Source organism: Haliotis cracherodii, unplaced genomic scaffold (genome assembly GCF_022045235.1).
Source record: "Haliotis cracherodii isolate W230 unplaced genomic scaffold, xgHalCrac1.p SCAF_4, whole genome shotgun sequence".
NCBI classification, from domain to species: Eukaryota; Metazoa; Mollusca; class Gastropoda; order Lepetellida; family Haliotidae; genus Haliotis; species Haliotis cracherodii.
The window spans coordinates 43,035,246-43,040,245 of record NW_027266297.1 but is presented as its reverse complement, the minus strand read 5'-3'; the positions used below and the strand labels follow the sequence as shown (position 1 = coordinate 43,040,245).

The 5,000-nt window shown below is 43.6% G+C and overlaps 9 non-coding genes across 9 annotated transcripts in view; 3 read left to right on the top strand and 6 right to left on the bottom strand.

The window, feature by feature from the left end:
* Trnal-caa (transfer RNA leucine (anticodon CAA)) overlaps positions 1-75 on the top strand; it is a 124-nt gene extending 49 nt beyond the window's left edge. The window contains exon 2 of the tRNA in view: positions 30-75. This is a non-coding gene — a tRNA (tRNA-Leu). The remainder of the gene's footprint in view (positions 1-29) is intronic.
* Positions 76-273: 198 nt separating this feature from the next.
* Positions 274-366, bottom strand: Trnay-gua (transfer RNA tyrosine (anticodon GUA)). Its single transcript has 2 exons — positions 330-366; positions 274-309 (listed from the first exon to the last, which is right to left on the bottom strand). It is a non-coding gene; the product is annotated as a tRNA-Tyr (tRNA).
* Positions 367-1,064: 698 nt separating this feature from the next.
* Positions 1,065-1,157, bottom strand: Trnay-gua (transfer RNA tyrosine (anticodon GUA)). The gene is made up of 2 exons: positions 1,121-1,157; positions 1,065-1,100 (listed from the first exon to the last, which is right to left on the bottom strand). It is a non-coding gene; the product is annotated as a tRNA-Tyr (tRNA).
* Positions 1,158-1,723: 566 nt separating this feature from the next.
* Positions 1,724-1,847, top strand: Trnal-caa (transfer RNA leucine (anticodon CAA)). Its single transcript has 2 exons — positions 1,724-1,761; positions 1,802-1,847. It is a non-coding gene; the product is annotated as a tRNA-Leu (tRNA).
* Positions 1,848-2,046: 199 nt separating this feature from the next.
* Trnay-gua (transfer RNA tyrosine (anticodon GUA)) lies at positions 2,047-2,139 on the bottom strand. The gene is made up of 2 exons: positions 2,103-2,139; positions 2,047-2,082 (listed from the first exon to the last, which is right to left on the bottom strand). It is a non-coding gene; the product is annotated as a tRNA-Tyr (tRNA).
* Positions 2,140-2,837: 698 nt separating this feature from the next.
* Positions 2,838-2,930, bottom strand: Trnay-gua (transfer RNA tyrosine (anticodon GUA)). The gene is made up of 2 exons: positions 2,894-2,930; positions 2,838-2,873 (listed from the first exon to the last, which is right to left on the bottom strand). It is a non-coding gene; the product is annotated as a tRNA-Tyr (tRNA).
* Positions 2,931-3,496: 566 nt separating this feature from the next.
* Trnal-caa (transfer RNA leucine (anticodon CAA)) lies at positions 3,497-3,620 on the top strand. The gene is made up of 2 exons: positions 3,497-3,534; positions 3,575-3,620. It is a non-coding gene; the product is annotated as a tRNA-Leu (tRNA).
* A 198-nt stretch (positions 3,621-3,818) lies between these two features.
* On the bottom strand, positions 3,819-3,911 carry Trnay-gua (transfer RNA tyrosine (anticodon GUA)). Its single transcript has 2 exons — positions 3,875-3,911; positions 3,819-3,854 (listed from the first exon to the last, which is right to left on the bottom strand). It is a non-coding gene; the product is annotated as a tRNA-Tyr (tRNA).
* A 698-nt stretch (positions 3,912-4,609) lies between these two features.
* Positions 4,610-4,702, bottom strand: Trnay-gua (transfer RNA tyrosine (anticodon GUA)). The gene is made up of 2 exons: positions 4,666-4,702; positions 4,610-4,645 (listed from the first exon to the last, which is right to left on the bottom strand). It is a non-coding gene; the product is annotated as a tRNA-Tyr (tRNA).
* Positions 4,703-5,000: the final 298 nt, after the last annotated feature.

The window sequence follows — 5,000 nt, the reverse complement described above, 5'->3', positions numbered from 1 at the left end:
GACCTTCTCCCATAGTGGAGATACGGGTGTTCTGGTCCACGAATGTGGGCGTGGGTTCAAATCCCACTTCTGACACACTTTTTTTCTCCCTTCAAACATGGCCTAAAGCCATTTACCTTATTTGCATATTGCCTTCATTTGGGTAAATAGCAGACATGTGCGAGTCCTGGTATCATTTTGGGAGACTGGTACGTAGAAATGTGATTAATGGTACAAACATGCAAATGAAACGATGTTCGTTCTTCATAAATTGGTGATTGATACAAAAAGTTGTCCCGCGAGCCGGATTTGAACCAGCGACCTAAGGATTGCCAATTACAGCATTGCCACTACAGTCCTCCGCTCTACCAACTGAGCTATCACGGGTGCTGACATCGGAGTTGGTTTTAATAGCTAGGCTGATTTTCTCCTAATCAATAGGACTTTCCCCGCTTGACTGCTCACCTACTTCCTCCTGGGCGACAGTGTGTTCTGGGCAGCAACCTGCTTAATATTATTGAAGGTTCATTTCAACCTCACATACAAATATGTCTCCTTACACCAATCTCCAGGCGGACAAGTTGAAATGTCCAACGGCGAGTATGGTATCTTTTAACAGAGAGCCTAATCCTTAAAATCATGCTCCACCATGCATGTGAAGACAACCTGAACGTGCAACACTGTTATTTCTTTGAAACGTGTGAAGACCATATGGCAAGCCCAAACCTCGTGACAATCGAGAGTTGCATGAAGAGTCAATCCATCACATCCCTTACGTTGAAAGGGAAAAGCGTGAAATTGACAAGAACGCAGATTGAATGAAATTAGTAGCTGTGAAACTATCCCCAATGCATGCAGGGTTGTAGGTAGAATCCCACTTCTGACACACTTTTTTTTCTCCTTTCAAACATGGCTTAAAGCCATTTACCTTATTTGCATATTGCCTTCATTTGGGTAAATAGCAGACATGTGCGAGTCCTGGTATAATTGTTGGAGACTGGTACGTAGAAATGTGATTAATGGTACAAACATGCAAATGAAACGATGTTCGTTCTTCATAAATTGGTGATTGATACAAAAAGTTGTCCCGCGAGCCGGATTTGAACCAGCGACCTAAGGATTGCCAATTACAGCATTGCCACTACAGTCCTCCGCTCTACCAACTGAGCTATCACGGGTGCTGACATCGGAGTTGGTTTTAATAGCTAGGCTGATTTTCTCCTAATCAATAGGACTTTACCCGCTTGACTGCTCACCTACTTCCTCCTGGGCGACAGTGTGTTATGGGCAGCAACCTGCTTAATATTATTGAAGGTTCATTTCAACCTCACATACAAATATGTCTCCTTACACCAATCTCCAGGCGGACAAGTTGAAATGTCCAACGGCGAGTATGGTATCTTTTAACAGGGAGCCTAATCCTTAAAATCATGCTCCACCATGCATGTGAAGACAACCTGAACGTGCAACACTGTTATTTCTTTGAAACGTGTGAAGACCATATGGCAAGCCCAAAGCTCGTGACAATCGAGAGTTGCATGAAGAGTCAATCCATCACATCCCTTACGTTGAAAGGGAAAAGCGTGAAATTGACAAGAACACAGATTGAATGAAATTAGTAGCCGTGAAACTATCCCCAATGCATGCAGGGTTGTAGGTAGAATCAATATGTCTGAAAAACGGCAACATGTTTGTCCATGGTTTGTCTGTACAAAAGCGTAGAGTTATCACTTTCAACATCGTTGTCAGGATGGCCGAGCGGTCTAAGGCGCCAGACTCAAGGTATTGCATCAGACCTTCTCCCATAGTGGAGATACGGGTGTTCTGGTCCACGAATGTGGGCGTGGGTTCAAATCCCACTTCTGACACACTTTTTTTTCTCCTTTCAAACATGGCCTAAAGCCATTTACCTTATTTGCATATTGCCTTCATTTGGGTAAATAGCAGACATGTGCGAGTCCTGGTATCATTTTGGGAGACTGGTACGTAGAAATGTGATTAATGGTACAAACATGCAAATGAAACGATGTTCGTTCTTCATAAATTGGTGATTGATACAAAAAGTTGTCCCGCGAGCCGGATTTGAACCAGCGACCTAAGGATTGCCAATTACAGCATTGCCACTACAGTCCTCCGCTCTACCAACTGAGCTATCACGGGTGCTGACATCGGAGTTGGTTTTAATAGCTAGGCTGATTTTCTCCTAATCAATAGGACTTTCCCCGCTTGACTGCTCACCTACTTCCTCCTGGGCGACAGTGTGTTATGGGCAGCAGCCTGCTTAATATTATTGAAGGTTCATTTCAACCTCACATACAAATATGTCTCCTTACACCAATCTCCAGGCGGACAAGTTGAAATGTCCAACGGCGAGTATGGTATCTTTTAACAGAGAGCCTAATCCTTAAAATCATGCTCCACCATGCATGTGAAGACAACCTGAACGTGCAACACTGTTATTTCTTTGAAACGTGTGAAGACCATATGGCAAGCCCAAACCTCGTGACAATCGAGAGTTGCATGAAGAGTCAATCCATCACATCCCTTACGTTGAAAGGGAAAAGCGTGAAATTGACAAGAACACAGATTGAATGAAATTAGTAGCTGTGAAACTATCCCCAATGCATGCAGGGTTGTAGGTAGAATCCCACTTCTGACACACTTTTTTTTCTCCCTTCAAACATGGCTTAAAGCCATTTACCTTATTTGCATATTGCCTTCATTTGGGTAAATAGCAGACATGTGCGAGTCCTGGTATCATTTTGGGAGACTGGTACGTAGAAATGTGATTAATGGTACAAACATGCAAATGAAACGATGTTCGTTCTTCATAAATTGGTGATTGATACAAAAAGTTGTCCCGCGAGCCGGATTTGAACCAGCGACCTAAGGATTGCCAATTACAGCATTGCCACTACAGTCCTCCGCTCTACCAACTGAGCTATCACGGGTGCTGACATCGGAGTTGGTTTTAATAGCTAGGCTGATTTTCTCCTAATCAATAGGACTTTCCCCGCTTGACTGCTCACCTACTTCCTCCTGGGCGACAGTGTGTTATGGGCAGCAACCTGCTTAATATTATTGAAGGTTCATTTCAACCTCACATACAAATATGTCTCCTTACACCAATCTCCAGGCGGACAAGTTGAAATGTCCAACGGCGAGTATGGTATCTTTTAACAGAGAGCCTAATCCTTGAAATCATGCTCCACCATGCATGTGAAGACAACCTGAACGTGCAACACTGTTATTTCTTTGAAACGTGTGAAGACCATATGGCAAGCCCAAACCTCGTGACAATCGAGAGTTGCATGAAGAGTCAATCCATCACATCCCTTACGTTGAAAGGGAAAAGCGTGAAATTGACAAGAACACAGATTGAATGAAATCAGTAGCTGTGAAACTATCCCCAATGCATGCAGGGTTGTAGGTAGAATCAATATGTCTGAAAAACGGCAACATGTTTGTCCATGGTTTGTCTGTACAAAAGCGTAGAGTTATCACTTTCAACATCGTTGTCAGGATGGCCGAGCGGTCTAAGGCGCCAGACTCAAGGTATTGCATCAGACCTTCTCCCATAGTGGAGATACGGGTGTTCTGGTCCACGAATGTGGGCGTGGGTTCAAATCCCACTTCTGACACACTTTTTTTCTCCCTTCAAACATGGCCTAAAGCCATTTACCTTATTTGCATATTGCCTTCATTTGGGTAAATAGCAGACATGTGCGAGTCCTGGTATCATTTTGGGAGACTGGTACGTAGAAATGTGATTAATGGTACAAACATGCAAATGAAACGATGTTCGTTCTTCATAAATTGGTGATTGATACAAAAAGTTGTCCCGCGAGCCGGATTTGAACCAGCGACCTAAGGATTGCCAATTACAGCATTGCCACTACAGTCCTCCGCTCTACCAACTGAGCTATCACGGGTGCTGACATCGGAGTTGGTTTTAATAGCTAGGCTGATTTTCTCCTAATCAATAGGACTTTCCCCGCTTGACTGCTCACCTACTTCCTCCTGGGCGACAGTGTGTTCTGGGCAGCAACCTGCTTAATATTATTGAAGGTTCATTTCAACCTCACATACAAATATGTCTCCTTACACCAATCTCCAGGCGGACAAGTTGAAATGTCCAACGGCGAGTATGGTATCTTTTAACAGAGAGCCTAATCCTTAAAATCATGCTCCACCATGCATGTGAAGACAACCTGAACGTGCAACACTGTTATTTCTTTGAAACGTGTGAAGACCATATGGCAAGCCCAAACCTCGTGACAATCGAGAGTTGCATGAAGAGTCAATCCATCACATCCCTTACGTTGAAAGGGAAAAGCGTGAAATTGACAAGAACGCAGATTGAATGAAATTAGTAGCTGTGAAACTATCCCCAATGCATGCAGGGTTGTAGGTAGAATCCCACTTCTGACACACTTTTTTTTCTCCCTTCAAACATGGCTTAAAGCCATTTACCTTATTTGCATATTGCCTTCATTTGGGTAAATAGCAGACATGTGCGAGTCCTGGTATAATTGTTGGAGACTGGTACGTAGAAATGTGATTAATGGTACAAACATGCAAATGAAACGATGTTCGTTCTTCATAAATTGGTGATTGATACAAAAAGTTGTCCCGCGAGCCGGATTTGAACCAGCGACCTAAGGATTGCCAATTACAGCATTGCCACTACAGTCCTCCGCTCTACCAACTGAGCTATCACGGGTGCTGACATCGGAGTTGGTTTTAATAGCTAGGCTGATTTTCTCCTAATCAATAGGACTTTACCCGCTTGACTGCTCACCTACTTCCTCCTGGGCGACAGTGTGTTATGGGCAGCAACCTGCTTAATATTATTGAAGGTTCATTTCAACCTCACATACAAATATGTCTCCTTACACCAATCTCCAGGCGGACAAGTTGAAATGTCCAACGGCGAGTATGGTATCTTTTAACAGGGAGCCTAATCCTTAAAATCATGCTCCACCATGCATGTGAAGACAACCTGAACGTGCAACACTGTT